At 47.5% G+C, this 17,437-nt stretch overlaps 1 long non-coding RNA gene across 2 annotated transcripts; it reads left to right on the top strand.

Annotated features, from left to right (window-relative positions):
* The first annotated feature begins 9,962 nt into the window (after window positions 1–9,962).
* Window positions 9,963–16,983, top strand: LOC147115950 (uncharacterized). Of its 2 annotated transcripts, XR_015078721.1 has the most exons (3): window positions 9,963–10,565; window positions 10,768–10,854; window positions 14,366–16,983. It is a non-coding gene; the product is annotated as an uncharacterized LOC147115950 (long non-coding RNA). The 2 variants fall into 2 exon arrangements; XR_015078720.1 differs by having other exon boundaries at window positions 10,768–16,983.
* Window positions 16,984–17,437: the final 454 nt, after the last annotated feature.

Genomic DNA, 17,437 nt, shown 5'->3' with positions numbered 1-17,437 from the left:
AATCTAGTGGGAGGATAGAGGATTGGGAAAACTTTAAAAGACAGCAAAAAATAACAAAAAGATTGATTAAGAAAGGGAAGATAGATTATGAAAGTAAATTAGCAAAAAATATAAAAACAGATAGTAAGAGTTTTTATAGTTATATAAAAAGGAAAAGGGTGGCTAAAGTAAATGTTGGTCCCTTAGAGGATGAGACCGGGAAATTAATGGTGGGAAATATGGAGATGGCAAAAACACTGAATGAATATTTTACATCAGTCTTTACAGTAGAAGACACTAAGAATATCCCAACACTGGACAAACAGGGGGCTAAAGGGGGGAGGAGCTAAACACGATCAAAATCACTAAGGAAGTGGTACTCGGTAAAATAATGGGACTCAAGGCAGATAAATCACCTGGACCTGATGGCTTACATCCTAGGGTCTTGAGGGAAGTGGCGGTAGGGATTGTGGATGCATTGGTAATAATTTTCCAAAACTCCCTGGACTCGGCAATGGTCCTGGCAGACTGGAAAACTGCTAATGTAACACCCTTATTTAAAAAGGGCAGTAGACAGAAGGCTGGAAACTATAGACCGGTTAGCCTAACATCTGTGGTAGGTAAAATTTTGGAGTCCATTATTAAGGAGACAGTAACAGGACATTTGGATAATCATAATTTAATAGGTCAAAGTCAGCATGGTTTTATGAAGGGGAAGTCATGTTTGACAAATTTGCTGGAGTTCTTTGAGGAAGTAACATATAGGGTGGATAAAGGGGAACCAGTGGACGTAGTGTATTTAGACTTCCAAAAGGCATTTGACAAGGTGCCACACAAAAGATTATTGCTTAAGATAAAAAATCACGGGATTGGGGGTAATATTCTGGCATGGATAGAGGATTGGCTATCTAACAGAAGGCAGAGAGTTGGGATAAATGGTTCATTCTCAGACTGGCAATCAGTAACTAGTGGTGTTCCGCAGGGGTCAGTGCTGGGTCCCCAACTCTTTACAATCTATATTAACGATTTGGAGGAGGGGACCGAGTGTAACATATCAAAGTTTGCAGATGATACTAAGATGGGGGGGAAAGTAGTGAGTGAGGAGGACATAAAAAACCTGCAAGGGGACATAGACAGGCTAAGTAAGTGGGCAGAGATTTGGCAGATGGAATACAATACTGGAAAGTGTGAGGTTATGCACTTTGGCAGGAAAAATCATCGAGCAAGTTATTATCTTAATGGCAAGAAACTGGAAAGTACTGAAGTACAAAGGGATCTGGGGGTCCTGGTGCACGAAACTCAAAAGGTTAGTATGCAGGTGCAGCAAGTGATTAAGAAGGCCAATGGAATGTTGGCTTTCATTGCTAGGGGGATAGAATATAAAAATAGGGAGGTATTGCTTCAGTTGTACAAGGTATTGGTGAGACCGCACCTGGAATACTGCGTACAGTTTTGGTGTCCATACTTAAGAAAGGACATACTTGCTCTCGAATCAGTACAAAGAAGGTTCACTTGGTTAATCCCGGGGATGAGGGGATGGACATATGAGGAGAGGTTGAGTAGATTGGGACTCTACTCATTGGAGTTCAGAAGAATGAGAGGCGATCTTATTGAAACATATAAGATTGTGAAGGGGTTGGATCGGGTGGATGCAGGGAAGATGTTCCCGATGATGGGTGAAACTAGAACTAGGGGGCATAGTCTTAGAATAAGAGGCTGCTCTTTCAAAACTGAGATGAGGAGGAACTACTTCACTCAGAGGGTGGTAGGTCCATGGAATATGTTGCCCCAAAAAACTGTAGAAGCTACATCATTACATAAATTTAAAACAGAAATAGACAGTTTCCTAGAAGTAAAGGGAATTAAGGGTTACGGGGAGCGGGCAGGAATTTGGACATGAGTCTAGGTTCGGATCGGTCATGGCCCTGTGGTTAGCGGAGCGGGCCCAGGGGCCGTGTAGCCTGATCCTGCTCCTATTTCGTGTGTCTAATTGTGTTAGATGCAGGAGATGGTTCTGTGATAGTGGATTGGCAGTTAGGATCAGATCAGCCATGATCTTATTGAATGGCGGAGCAGGCTCGAGGGGCCGATTGGCCTACTCCTGCTCCTATTTCTTATGTTCTTATGTAAGATGCCGGCTGGATTTGATCAAGCCAAACATCAGAAGGGACGTAGAGAACCGGCAATTTCAAGGCATGAATGAAAGGCCAACTAGAACCTTCCAGATAGGTCAACAAGTTTTGGCCCGGGACTACCGTACCGAGAAATGGCAGCCTGGAAGTATTTGCACACGACTAGGACCGCTGATGTATACCGTGGACATTGGAGAAAGCATAATAAGGCGCCATGCTGACCAGATCATAGAGTCATCCAAAAAGGGACAACCTACACCACAACTCTATGGCCTAGAAATTCTGTTGCGTTCGCCAGCCGTTAGCGCCATAAGAGGAGTAGATCTCGAGCGCTAGGCACTTAGCGGCCGGGCGCAGAACGATCTGCGCCTACGCCCAACTTCAGTAGACATTTAGCGCCGGCGCAAAGTGTTTGCACACGCTCAGCTGCGCGCGCAACTTATGACGTCATTTCGTCATGCAACGCCGTTTGTGCGCCCCAAACCGGAACTTCAGTGGCGCCCGCCGAATGTGGGCGTGGCGCTGTTAAGAACTGTGAAGTGGAACGCAGCAGAGGCCCTGCGGGCCTCGGGGAGCGCTAATTAAAGGGCACTTAGACTGAACTATAAAGGCCAGCCATTTTGCTGCAATGACTTTAGTGCAACGGATTTCTGGACAGAGACCAAGGAAGAGACCTTACTGATTTGGGCCAACATAGGAGAGGTATTTTAGGCTTCTGGCCAGAGCTTGGAAATTTGACTCATTGTGATTTCACTGTTTGCAAGTATATTATGGGGGCTGCATGGGGTTCCAACCCTCATTTCCAGCATTATGTGTGAAGGGCTCGCAGACGCTGTGTGAGAGGGGCAGCCATGCCTAGACGCAGAGGGGCCATCAGGCGTCGGCAACGTAGGCCTTACCCACTCAGGGAATACCGCCAGCAGGTGTCCTATCTCACCATGACTGCCGCGCAGTGTGTTAAGAGGCTGCGCTTCAGAAGGGAGGTGGTTGCAGAGATCTGCCAGCTGCTTCACAGAGATCTGCGTCCACAGCTGATGTGCAGGACGTCTCTGTCGGTGGAAGTGAAGGTCACGGTGGCTCTGAACTTTTATGCAAGCGGCTCCTTCCAAGCCGCTGCTGGGGACATAGCTAACATCTCCCAGTTCGCCGTGCATCGCTGCATCCGGCAGGTCACCGATGCCCTTTTCACAAGGAGACACCAATTCATCTCCTTCCCCATGACCCTAGAGAGGCAGGAGCAGCGTGCAGTCGGATTTGCGAGGATCGCCGACTTCCCCATGGTGCAGGGTGCCATTGACTGCACGCATGTGGCTATGCGGGCACCTATCGACAATGCCGAGGATTACCGCAACCGGACGGGCTACCATTCCCTCAATGTACAGCTGGTGTGTGACCACAGGCAGCGCATCCTAGCTGTCAATGCCCGCTTTCCAGGCAGCAGCCACGATGCATTTATCCTGCGCCAGACTACTGTGGCTGACATGTTCCAGGCACAGCCTCCCCCAAGAGGATGGCTTATCGGGGACAAAGGCTATCCTTTGTGTACATGGCTCATGACCCCGCTCCGCGCGCCCAGGACCCCTGCTGAGGAGGCTTACAACGAAAGCCATCAAGCCACAAGGAACATCATAGAGCAAACGATTGGCGTCCTCAAGCAACGGTTCCGCTGCCTGGATCGCTCCAGCGGATCTCTGCAGTATTCGCCGGATAGAGTCTCCCAGTTCGTCGTTGTTTGCTGCATGCTGCACAACCTGGCTATCCGCAGGACTCAGGCACTGCCACCTCACGTTGGACCACCACCTCAGGAGGATGAGCAGGAGGACCATGAGGAGGAGGAGGAGGAGGAGGAGGAGTACCAGCTCAGGAGGGAGCCACAAGGTCCAAGGGCCGTCCGTCGGCGGCTTATTGAACGACACTTCTAGGCCCCCTGTCAGGGAATGGCTTGTGGCAATGAAGGCACATGAATGCAGCTGCTCCGCAAGCCCTCAGCCGGTTAACGCAACAACCACTTGAAACATCACACATGGACAAGCTGAATAAAGAAAAAGCTTTATTGAACAAACTCAGGGCCCTTCCCACATGAAACCCAAAAACACACAACACCCCCAAAAAACAGTCAAAAACATATCTCACTCCCACAACCTGGGGAGGAATAACAAAACTTGTCCATCCAAATGGCCTTCATCCTCGGCCTTACCAAAAGAACCCCCCCCATATACAGCACAAGCACCCCCATATAAAAAAACATTTGCCAACACACTCTACTTTGTGTGCCGAGAGGGCGAGTCCTTGTCCAGCCTTTTCCGGCCCCTGGCCGACCTGCTGCTCCGCCTCAACCTGGGCCCTGTGGGTGTTGCAAGGCTGGGGGAAGGCTCCTGAGGGGCACATTGCGTGACGGCAGATGCCCTTGGGGGTCGGCCTAGACGAGCTCTGGCCCTCGAGGGGCCGGCTGCTGACTGCTGCAGCTGTGGCTGGGCAGCATCAGTCTCTCCAGCAGCTCCTCGCAGCTTTGCTGGGGGAGTGGCAGTGGCGGCTGCAGCAATGGGGGCAAGCTGGCTGATGCCAGGCGCTCGCTGGTCGCCAGAGACACTGGCACTCGGCCGGGCTGGCACTGCAGCAAGCGCAGCAATCTGGTGAAGGCCAGACCGCTGTGCTGCAGCAGCGTGGCGGGTGCCCTGGCGATGCATGCGTGACACAGCGAGTGTGGCAGCAGTGAGTGCCCGTACTGCCCTGGTCTGTGCCCGCATCAGACCAGCCAGTGACTGCACGGCACCACTGATCAACTGTCCACTCGCTGCCTGTGCTGCCCTGAATTCAGCCCGACTCGCGTCCTGTGATGCCCCGAATTCGGCCCGACTCGCGTCCTGTGATGCCCCGAATTGTGCCCGACTCGCGTCCTGTGATGCCCCGAATTGTTCGAGACCCCTGGCCTGTGCTGCCGCGAGTTGTTCGAAACCCCTGGCCTGTGAGGCCCCGAAATCGGACACACTATGAGCCAGGGACTCAATGGCCTCAGGCAACCGTGCCACAACCCCCATGAACTCGGTGTGCCGACGATACGAGTCCATGGACATTTGATCAAGGAGGCGCACCTCCTGGGCGAGGACCGTCTCCGGACTGGAGGCCGGACTCTCCCTCTGGGGAGAAGGCCGCCGAGCTGCCCGACCCTTCCCGCGTGGCTGCACGCCACTGGGCCCAGCAACTACACTCCCCTGCAACACTTCCCCCCTCTGGGGAGAAGGCCGCCGAGCTGCCCGACCCTTCCCGCGTGGCTGCACGCCACTGGGCACAGGAGCTACACTCCCCTGCACCACTTCCCCCCTCTGGGGAGAAGGCAGCCGAGCTGCCCGACCCTTCCCGCGTGGCTGGACGCCACTGGGCACAGGAGCTACACCCCCCTGCAACACTTCCCCCTGGCTCTCCTCCAGGGAAGACGTGTCCCCTCCATTGCCATCCCCTGGCGCGGATGAGGGTTCCCCCGATGTGCCGCCTTCCTCTTGCTCCTCCTCGTCCTCCTCTTCCGAGGGACTGACACTCGCAGCTTCAGGGACCTCCTCCTCACCAGCTGAAAGCAGGAAGGCACAAGAGTAGCTTTAGAGTGAGGACAGGGCATTAGCGAGGGAGGCATGAGTGGTGGCATTCTGCGCATTGGTCGGACAGTGGCAAAGGGTGTAGATCTGAAGCGCAAGGGGAACGAGAGAGGTCCAAACGGTCATGTCCTTACCATTGGGGTCCAGCACAGGGTCGGCATCTCCAATTGCAACGGGGCCAATCACCCGGGCACCCATGACTCAACCCACGCGCTCCTCCAGGTCACTGAGCTGCTGGAACTGGGCACGGCCTCCCCCGGTGACAGTCCGGCTCTTCAGATTCTGGGCCAGCTTGGCCTGCAAGAGAAAGGACGGCCTCTAAGTACAGTGTGGTGCCCTGTTGTTGTGTGCACTGCCTCCCATGGTCGAATAGCTTGGCCAGTGTGGTGCCCTGTTGTTGTGTGCACTGCCTCCCATGGTAGAATAGCTTGGCCAGTGTGTCAAGTGCAGAAAGTGCAATTGATGTTCATGCCAGTGCCATAGCTGCTGGATGAGGGCTGGCCATTAGGCCTTTGAGGTCCCTTTGCCCATAATGTGAGGTGCACATGCAAGGATGAGGAGGACACTGGAAAGGGTACTCACCCTGACAATCCGAGTGAGGTCGTTAAACTTTTTCCGGCATTGGACACCAGTCCTGGGGACACCGCTGTTGGCTGTGACCCTCTGGGCGATTTCCCTCCAGGCTCTCCTGTACACCCTCTTGGGAGGCTTCTTGCCACTGTCCGGGAACAAGATATGGCTTCTCTTCTCCAAAGCCCTAACCAGCACCTTTAAATCATGGGCAGAGAAGCGCTGCGCTCGCTCACGGGCCCTCTGCATTCTTCCTGGCGCTATTTCTCTCCAGCAGCAGTGTTTAGGCCTAGCTGGAGGGCTGCAGTATCCAGGGCGTGGCAGCAGACCAAGTCGACCCTTCCCCCTTTAAGAGCTGGCCGGCGCCAGGGTGTCTGCTGTCAATCAAAACATGACCGCACCTGCGCTGCGCCCGGTCTTGGCGGTATCAGTCTGCACCGCCGGCTTAGCGCCTAAAGATAGCCGTGCAACGCCAGTTTTAGCGCTCGAGCAAACTCCTTGGCCAAAGCTACTGAATATCGGCGAAGTGGCCTCCACTTTCCGGCGGGCGCAAACTTTAGCGGCCGCCCGACTCTACCGCCCCAAAAGTGGCTGTACTGAATTTCTAGGCCTATATCCCTAATGATGAAGCAAAGATACCCATAGTATCTACCTCCAATCCGGTGATACTGGAACCAGATGAACCCGACACTGACATTCAAGCCGAATCGACCTTGTCAAAAGAACCTACTACGCCACCGAAAACTACTACACCACCGAGGCGTTATCCGGACCGAGTCAGGAAGCCTCCAGAGAGACTGACTTATAATTGATTAACTGCAGCAAATGTGTAGATTATTGTTCTTGTAAACATGTTAATTAATGAATACTTAAAATGTTATGTACTGGCTGTCTAAAAGGGGAGGAATTGCGGTGTATGTGCCTTTAAGAGCCCCTGTGTACTGTAATGCCGGTAACTAGTGGTGTTCCGCAGGGGTCAGTGCTGGGTCCCCAACTCTTTACAATCTATATTAACGATTTGGAGGAGGGGACCGAGTGTAACATATCAAAGTTTGCAGATGATACTAAGATGGGAGGGAAAGTAGTGAGTGAGGAGGACATAAAAAACCTGCAAGGGGACATAGACAGGCTAAGTAAGTGGGCAGAGATTTGGCAGATGGAATACAATACTGGAAAGTGTGAGGTTATGCACTTTGGCAGGAAAAATCGTAGAGCAAGTTATTATCTTAATGGCAAGAAACTGGAAAGTACTGAAGTACAAAGGGATCTGGGGGTCCTGGTGCACGAAACTCAAAAGGTTAGTATGCAGGTGCAGCAAGTGATTAAGAAGGCCAATGGAATGTTGGCTTTCATTGCTAGGGGGATAGAATATAAAAATAGGGAGGTATTGCTTCAGTTGTACAAGGTATTGGTGAGACCGCACCTGGAATACTGCATACAGTTTTGGTGTCCATACTTAAGAAAAGACATACTTGCTCTCGAGTCAGTACAAAGAAGGTTCACTCGGTTAATCCCGCGGATGAGGGGATGGACATATGAGGAGAGGTTGAGTAGATTGGGACTCTACTCATTGGAGTTCAGAAGAATGAGAGGCGATCTTATTGAAACATATAAGATTGTGAAGGGGTTGGATCGGGTGGATGCGGGGAGGATGTTCCCGATGATGGGTGAAACTAGAACTAGGGGGCATAGTCTTAGAATAAGGGGCTGCTCTTTCAAAACGGAGATGAGGAGGAACTACTTCACTCAGAGGGTGGTAGGTCCATGGAATATGCTGCCCCAAAAAGCTGTAGAAGCTACATCATTACATAAATTTAAAACAGAAATAGACAGCTTCCTAGAAGTAAAGGGAATTAAGGGTTATGGGGAACGGGCAGGAATTTGGACATGAGTCTAGGTTCGGATCGGTCATGGCCCTGTGGGTAGCGGAGCGGGCCCAGGGGCCATGTAGCCTGACCTGCTCCTATTTCGTGTGTCTAATTCTGTTAGATTCAGGAGATGGTTCAGTGATAGTAGATTGGCGGTTAGGATCAGATCAGCCATGATCTTATTGAATGGCGGAGCAGGCTCGAGGGGCCGATTGGCCTACTCCTGCTCCTATTTCTTATGTTCTTATGTTGTTATGGCCACTCGGGCTATATAAGCCTGCATAGTGTCTTGTATCTGTTAGTTCACCTCCAGACTTTGTTCAGTAAACACCTGTAAACCAACTCCTGCATTCCGTGTCTCCATTAACACACGGATACAACAGCGACATCTCCAACATCTCCTAGTTTGCCATCCATTGCTCCAGCCACCAGGTCACAGATGCTCTGTACAGTTGGAGAAGGGGCTACATTTCCTTCCCCATGACCAGAGAGAAGCAGCACAAGTGTACATGTGGCTTTGCCAGGATAGCGGGCTAGCCCATGGTGCAGGGCATCATTGATTGCACCCATGCCACTTTACGGGCAACTCATAACAATCCTGAGATATTCTGTAACCACAAAGGCTACCACTCACTTAATGTGCAGTTGGTGTGCGACCGCACATGGCGAATCCTCACCATCAATGCCCGCTATCCTGGCAGCAGGCACAATGTCTTCATCCTGTGCCAGACCACTGTGTCAAACCTATTCCAGCCACCACATTAAGCTTGCGGCTGGCTCGTCGGAGACAAGGACTATCCACTCTCCAGCTGGCTCATGACACCCCTCCGCAACCCTAACACTCGTGCCCAGCACTCATATAATGAGAGCCATGCTGCCCCCAGGAACATCATTGAGCAGACCATCGGAGTGCTCAAGCAACGGTTCAGCTGCCTTGACCGGGAGGAGCCCTCTAATAGCGGGTGTCACTTTTTGTCGTCGTCTGCTGCATGCTGCACAGCTTGGCCATTATGAGGGCGCAGCCATTGCCACCAGGCATAGCCGCATCGCCTCAGGAGGAGGAGGGGGAGGAGGAGGAGGAGGAAGAAGAGGAGCAGGAGGAACAAGAGGATGAACAGCAGCGACGGAGGAGGCAGCCACTCAATCGGTGTTCTGCAAGGTCGGTCCATGACCGCCTCATCAGACTTTGTTTCCAGTGACTTCGAGTCCTCGTTCCGATTGCTGAGCACGTCGCCATCATTCCATCACTTTGTGATTCCATACCACACGGAGGCGGGACAAGGGGCAGGCAGCCAACCCACTCCCAGGAGACGGGTTCTCCATTTAATTATTTTAATGAGGTGGGTATCCCAGGCCTTGGGAAACCCAGCAGCTGAAGGGAGGCAAGAACAGCTTCGGGAAAAGAAAAAGAAAAGGAAAAAGAAAAAAAGAAAGGAAGAGAAGGGAAGGGAAGGGAAGGGAAGGAAGACTTACTTACTTACTTGTGGGCCAGGAGGAGCAGGAGTGCTCCCCCCCATCAGACCACCCCCATACAAAGGTGTAGGGAATCGGACGCCCCCTTCTCAGATTCGGACCCCCGGAGTCAGGGATCAAACCCCCCCAACCCCCGCCACGGGGTCAGGAATCAGATCCACTCCAAGTCAGGGATCAGGCCCCCTCATCCCCCCCAGAATTGGGGGATCGGACTCCCCCCGGGGTTGAGGATCAGACCCCCCGCCACGCTGATGCAACCCGTCCCGGTCAAGATCAGGGCCTTAGTATCTAGAATATGTGGAAGAGAGGGGAGAATATTCATCTTTCTTGTATTTATGCTACTGAGGAAATCTACATGATATAAGGGGTTAATTTCAAGTGCTTGCTGGGTAAAAGTTTTCAGACTTGACACTGGGCAAGTGTCGATGTGTAACTAGAGCTATTGCACGTACTCGAACTACAGCCAAGAACAGATGCCTGCCCACCTAATGAGAATGTAGAAGTGGAATAATGAGTTTCTTTGGTGTACCAATGACCTGATAACTTGTGACCGAAAGCAAAGCTTGCCTCCCTTATATATGATTAAAGAGGACCTCCGGTTACACGATTCATGCCCTGTTATAGATTAACGGTTGACTTATGTGTCCAGGATCCTTCTGTCAATATGTTATTTCTACCTGATGATTAATCTAAAATGTATCCTGATAGAGGAACAAAGGGATTTCAATCAAACTTGTTTGTTACACTGTATAAATATAGAACGTTTACACTGTATCATTGGAATAGTAGCCTCACCCCTTGAGTGGAGGTGCTGATTCCCCTTGCAAGGAAGTAAAATAAAAGGCCTGTCCGTCTGACGAATCCAAGTGTGTATTGAGTCATTACCCAGAGCTAAGAAGTAAGGCACTTCTACAATTTGGAGGTCCCACCGAGATGGCTTGCTGTACCAATTGGTGAGTTAACAGACGCCGAGTACGTTGCTCGGTTGGGAAAATCCCATCGGCCGAAGGTGGTGTTTTGCCACATTTTTGGGACTTTCCCTGCCATAAGCATAGCTGCGCACAGTCTGTTTATTCCATTGGACAGCACTGCCATCGGGTAATTGACTCACAAGGTTCGGGGGTTAAACTGCCGTTGTGACTGCTTCCCTTTCAGAAACGGAACAGAGGACCAGCCATGAGGCGCTGACGCCCCGCGAACAGGATCGTGCAGAAAAGGACTGTAGGAAGCGCTGAAATAAAGGTACCAGAGAGAGAAGGTTAAGTCAGGAATTTGATTAACTAAGGAGCTAGCGATTTATTGGAAATTGAACTAGCAAGGTTCCAGCTTGCTGAGAGAGAAGGTTAAGTCAGGAATTTGATTAACTAAGGAGCTAGCGATTTACTGGAAATTGAACTAGCAAGGTTCCAGCTTGAAGTTAGCTGGGACAAATTGAAGGCCCTTTTTGCTAAAGATTTGGCTAAAGGGAGTAGGGTAGAAGGAGAGAAGAGCTTGAAGTTAGCTGGGACAAATTGAAGGCCCTTTTTGCTAAAGATTTGGCTAAAGGGAATAGGGTAAAAAAAAGAGAGAAGAGTGGGCGGTTGTCTGAAACACAGTGTCAATGTTTAATGTTTATGAGAGTGAGTATTTAACTACTTGTTATTATCAATCAACTTTGCAGCTTTGTCCAGTAAGGCTGCATAGGTTGGGGATTTAGTAACACTTTGGTTGTTGTTTAACAAGTGTATTGTTTATTGTTTATTGTTATATGTATTAATGTTTAGTCATGTCTGATCTGTAGGGGCGTCCCACGCAGATCATAGAGTGTTACGGAATTGTTGTATGTTTTAACTAAAATATTTAAGCTGAAAAAAAACTGCAGAAGGGGTTGGAAAAGACCCAAGCCGGGGAAGTGAGTCCCGCGGCGGAATGTATGGTTGAGAAAATAGTGATGTCTTTTACATGATCCACTAAGCTATTGTGGATTCAGTATTTTCCCCAGTTAGAAATACCTTCCACGAGGGTTGAGAACCCTCGAGTTTTATACGTATGTATAGTTTATTAATCTGATCTGTAGGGGCGTACAACGCAGATCATGGATTGTCACGGGAGTTTAGATTGTTTTAAGTGAACCATTTAAGCTGCTAAAATGAGTGCTAGCGCCAGTAAGCCACCCGAGAAAGGCACGCCAGCAGCCTTTAATGTTAAAGAACTGGTCAATCATCCATTGATCACCTACCAAATTGGTCCAAATGGACTGTAAATAAGACTAGACCCTTTCCCTCAGATAGTCATTTAACATAGAAAGAATTACTTGCCTCGAGAAATGTTTAACGGACGAGAGAGAAATAGAGAACAGCCAGATAAAAAGACTGCCTCTATGTTTGTTGAGTCAGAAAAAAAAATTACCCCGAAGAAACACCTTTCTCCTCTATTATGGTAGGATAACAAGGTAACTATAGAAGGATGAATAGAGGGGAATATAGAGGAAGACGTGGTAGAGTAAGAGGGTATGGACGATCTGGTAATTGTTACAATTGCGGACAACCCGGACATTGGGCAAACCAATGCCCTGCGAAAAATCGTCAGAATAAAACCTCCAATAATGGACCTCCGTTAGAGAATAAAGGTCCTAATTTCACTGTCCATAACCCTTTTTCGGACCAGTCAGGAGGTTACCCTACAAACGGACAGGGATTTAGGAGAAATAGAGATCAGAATTACTGACTGACACCAGCAGCCCCAGGCGCCACAGACCACCAAATGCCCGTTGTTTCTTTAAATTCACGCAGCGAACCTGAAATTAAAATGCAAATAGCTGGGAGACCTATGTCATTTTAGTAGATACAGGAGCAACCTTTTCAGTGTTAGGGAAAGGATATTCTGAAGGAATGCCTATTAATGGGAAAAAGACCCCGATAGCTGGATTGGCTGGAATACTACAACGCTTGAATCAATCGACTCCCCTCACAGTAAAAGTAGAAGAATTTGAGGAAGAACACTCCTTTCTGTTATCAGGAGATGTCTCTATGAATTTATGTGGAAGAGACTTGCTGTGCAAAATTAATGCTACAATTATTTGCTCCCCATCAGGAGTAACGGTAGAAATCCAAGTAGATAAGGCATATGCGTACCCAGTAACAGAAATAAAACACCCTGTTCTTTACGCATGGGAAATTGCCGACCCAAGTTTGAGTCCCAAACTTGTCAGTCTGTTAGGAGCGTGGGGATTCGTTACAAGCTCCATTAAACAATACCAGGAATCCCTGAAACTAGGGAAATGGCATTCAAAATTGCACTGCACGGCCTGCTATGACAAAACAGGACAAGATTTAAAATACCTCCTAACTATTAGACTGCACAGCCCTATAAAGTTACAATTAATCCAGCTGCACCATTACCCAAAAGGTCACAGTATCCATTGTCAGAGAAAGCAGAAAAAGGAGTTGAGCCAGTGATGGAATCATTGTTAAAACAGGGAGTTAACGCCGGATAGAATAAAGGTTGTTTGCAACACATCGTTGCCAAAAACTAAAGGAGAAATGAAGCATTTTCTAGGAATGACTGGCTATTGTAGACAATGAATACATGAGCATGACAAATTTGGAAAATTCATGGTTACCTGACTTCCTCGGGAACCCAGATTAAAAATGCACAAGAAGTGAAAAATCTTTTACTAGCTATTTAGAGACGTAAACAGATTGCAATTATTAAGTGCCAAGCGCACACGGGGCATTTGGACAAGGTTGCGCTTGGAAACGCTGCTGCAGATAGCGCTGCTAAGTCAGTAGCTATATCAAGTACTGAACGACAAGTTTCAGCCTTCCCTGTTAGGGAAAAGCCAGAGATACCGCAGCCCCCATCCTTAGATGATGTGCTGACCCATCAAAATAGGGCCAGTTCTGATGAAGTAAAGGAATGGGTTGTTAATCATTGTTTTAAAAACACTGACGGCTTATGGGTTCATCATGACGGCCGCATGGTGGCACCCAAATCATTACTATCACCAATTGCCCGATGTGTTCATAAATTCACCCATGCGGGCAAAGAGGGGATGGCGGACTGTATCCTCAAGACCTGGTATGCACCAGGAATCTCAAAATTGGCAAAACAAATTTGTGAAAATTGTATTATCTGCCAGACCATGAATGCAGGAAAAAAAAATAAAGAAGGTACAGCCCGCATCCCATCCAAACCCCATGGGTCCTTTTGTACACTTGCAAATGGATTTTATTGAACTACCTGTGTGTATGAGCTTTAAATATGTATTAGTTATTGTTGATATGTTTTCAAGATGGATTGAAGCGTTTCCTTGTAGAAAGAGTGACGCCACTACTGTTGCTAAATGTTTATTGAAGGACATTGTACCTCGCTTTGGGATACCAGCAAAACTGTCAAGTGACAATGGGTCCCATTTTACGGGAACAGTGATTAAGGAACTATGCAAAGCTTTACAGATTAACCAGCACCTTCATTGCAGTTATCATCCACAGTCGGCTGGACTAGTGGAAAGATATAACGGGATGCTGAAAAACAAGCTTGCAAAACTGTGTAAAGAAACTGGACTTAAATGGGTTGATTTGTTACCCATAGCTTTAATGACAATGCGGTCTGCTACCAACAGAATTACAGGATTGTCGCCTCACGAGATCGTCATGGGAAGACCACAAAGATTGCCTTTTTCGGCACCTTTAACAGCTAAACAAATGGACATTCATAAAATGGAGGAAGATATGTTGAGTTATTGCATTGCACTAACCAAATGCATTTCTAGTTTCCATCAACAGGTGAAGGAAGCCCAGGTCGATCCCGCTGAAGGAAAGTGCCATACTTTCGAGCCAGGAGATAACGTTTACATAAAAATCTTCAAACGAAAGAATGGCCTTCAACCCAGATTTGAGGGACCCTTCCAAGTACTCCTGACCACAAACACCGCTGTAAAAGTAAAGGAGCGACCAACATGGATACACGCGTCCCATTGTAAGAAGGCATCAGTCTAAGACAATACACTGCCAAGATGAACTGGATTTGGACTCTAATAAGACTGTTCCTTTTGTTAACGATAATTGAAACTGCCATATGGATTTACCCAGATCCTCTGAAAGGCAAACCATGTATAGAAGAATGTGTACTTTTAACCAAAAATCTCTTTTATGTTATATGCTATAATGAGACCATGAAAGTTCAGCTTCAGGACCATACTATGCAGGTACCCCCGTATCAACCACTAAATCTTAGGGTAAGACAGGGTAAGATAGTAGAAGAGGATAGTGGACAGAGGCTTGATAAGCTGTGGGTCACATGCCCTGATACTGTATTACCAAGTGACAAAACTGCGAACGGAGGGGTTTTCTGCAATGGTAATTCAAGAGGAGGACTGGCCCTGACAGCTAAGTTAATGTTTTGTGATAATCCTTTTACACAACCCCTCGTTTCAACATCAATTACTCAGAAAAGAAAAATTAATAGGACCGCTAGGAAACAAGGAGGGAGAAGTAGAAGACTGTTAAATAAGCATAACTATCATCAAGTTAATACCTTTGTATACATGAGCTATCTGTATGCTAAAAAACAGAACCTTGCCAAATGCTGGATATGCAGCCACATCCCTGTGCATGCAGAGGGTGGAATACCTCTAAGGCCCATTCCCTTCGAGATAGAAGAAATGGTAGGGTGGTTATTACAGTCTAATACCACCTGGAATAAGGAGGCAGCCAGTACATTTCAGACCCAAAATAGTTTAAACCCAGATCAGTTGGAAAATGAATGGAAAAATGCAGGATACAACCTTATAAAATTTGAAGGGTGGTTTCATCCCCTATATGATAATCGAAGGAATCCAGAGAGTCTATTAGTTACGTCAATGGGAACCATAAATAAAACAAAAGGAGAAGTCTGTCTTGTAAACGACAATGGAGAAGGATTGATGGTTGGATGGAGTGAGTGCAAATGTAACTACACTTTGACTAAAACTACTACTAAACCACCAGGTGCAATCGAATGGCCTTATTGGGGATGGTGGAATCTGTCCACAGTACAAAATTTGACTAGCAAAAAAATCTGGAAAGGAGAATACGGAATAGGAATGATGCACCAGATATGGAACAAATTTGAAGCCTATAATAACACCTATTTCATCTGTGGGCATAGAGCATACCCCTGGTTACCACAAAATTGGACTGGGTCATGTTATTTGGGATATGTAGTGCCTTATGTACATCACATTTCATCTTTGGATAGCCACCCTGGGACACGAGCAAAACGAGCCATTACAGAAATTGAAAGGTTCTTTGCTATAGCATTTCCCTGGTATGGAACAGGGAAGTTAACAAGAGAATCTATAAACATGGCAGCAGTGTTGGAACAAATAGCCAATGATACTGCAGATGCTCTTAGTGATGTAAACGCAGAAATGGTGGCTTTGCGCACTGTTGCCTTACAAAACCGCATGGCTCTGGACTATTTGTTGGCAAAAGAAGGGGGCACATGTGCAATCATAAAAACCGAATGTTGCACCTATATCCCAGATAGCTCAGAAAATATCACCAATCTGGTAAACCACATAAAGAAGGCCGTAGAGAAACTACGTCAACCTGAACCATGGTCAATGTGGGATTGGATTTCAGGATGGGGAGGAGCATTGGGAAAGCAAATTTTGGAAGCTTTTATCGCAATTGTGATGATAATAATTTTAATTAGTTTATTGACTGGTTGTTTAAAATTATTGTGTACAAAAGTCCTTTCCTTATTAGCGTCAACTCCTCCAGTACCAATGATGTCTGAATATGAGGATATTAAGGGTGAGACCTTTGATGTAGAGTTTCTTAAACTTAGCGAGATAGATTGTCCTTAGAAAGGACAAAAGGGGGGAATGAGGAAATCTACATGATATAAGGGGTTAATTTCAAGTGCTTGCTGGGTAAAAGTTTTCAGACTTGACACTGGGCAAGTGTCGATGTGTAACTAGAGCTATTGCACGTACTCGAACTACAGCCAAGAACAGATGCCTGCCCACCTAATGAGAATGTAGAAGTGGAATAATGAGTTTCTTTGGTGTACCAATGACCTGATAACTTGTGACCGAAAGCAAAGCTTGCCTCCCTTATATATGATTAAAGAGGACCTCCGGTTACACGATTCATGCCCTGTTATAGATTAACGGTTGACTTATGTGTCCAGGATCCTTCTGTCAATATGTTATTTCTACCTGATGATTAATCTAAAATGTATCCTGATAGAGGAACAAAGGGATTTCAATCAAACTTGTTTGTTACACTGTATAAATATAGAACGTTTACACTGTATCATTGGAATAGTAGCCTCACCCCTTGAGTGGAGGTGCTGATTCCCCTTGCAAGCGAAGTAAAATAAAAGGCCTGTCCGTCTGACGAATCCAAGTGTGTATTGAGTCATTACCCAGAGCTAAGAAGTAAGGCACTTCTACACTACCCAAAGGTGGCATGAACAGATTTTTTCCATTTAGTTTCATCAATTGTAAGATTCGCAATTTTCAGCAAAAATCACGCAAGAAAACTGGATAAAATAAGACTGTTTATTGACCAAAGTAAGCTTGCACAGAAAAACCTTTGATAAAAGGGCATACAAAATGGCCGCCAGGCCCCGTGATCAGTTTATGAACCATTTTATTTCTGTTACTGCAAGCCAGACAGGCTTGTGGATTGAAGACAGTGAGCCCACGAAAGCCAGTCTCTGGGAACCGAAACTCAGAGCAACAGCATACATATTCAATGGATTATAAGTACAGGATGGGGCCCATCAAGATATGGGCGGACAATGTAAAAACACTTATACCCATTTATCGTACAAAGGAAAAACCGTTTAGCAG

Source organism: Somniosus microcephalus, chromosome 6, assembly GCF_052327205.1.
Source record: "Somniosus microcephalus isolate GS21.2 chromosome 6, FLI_Smic_1.0, whole genome shotgun sequence".
NCBI lineage: Eukaryota > Metazoa > Chordata > Chondrichthyes > Squaliformes > Somniosidae > Somniosus > Somniosus microcephalus.
Note: the sequence above shows the minus strand (reverse complement) of the source record. Positions and strands in the feature narration are given on the sequence as shown.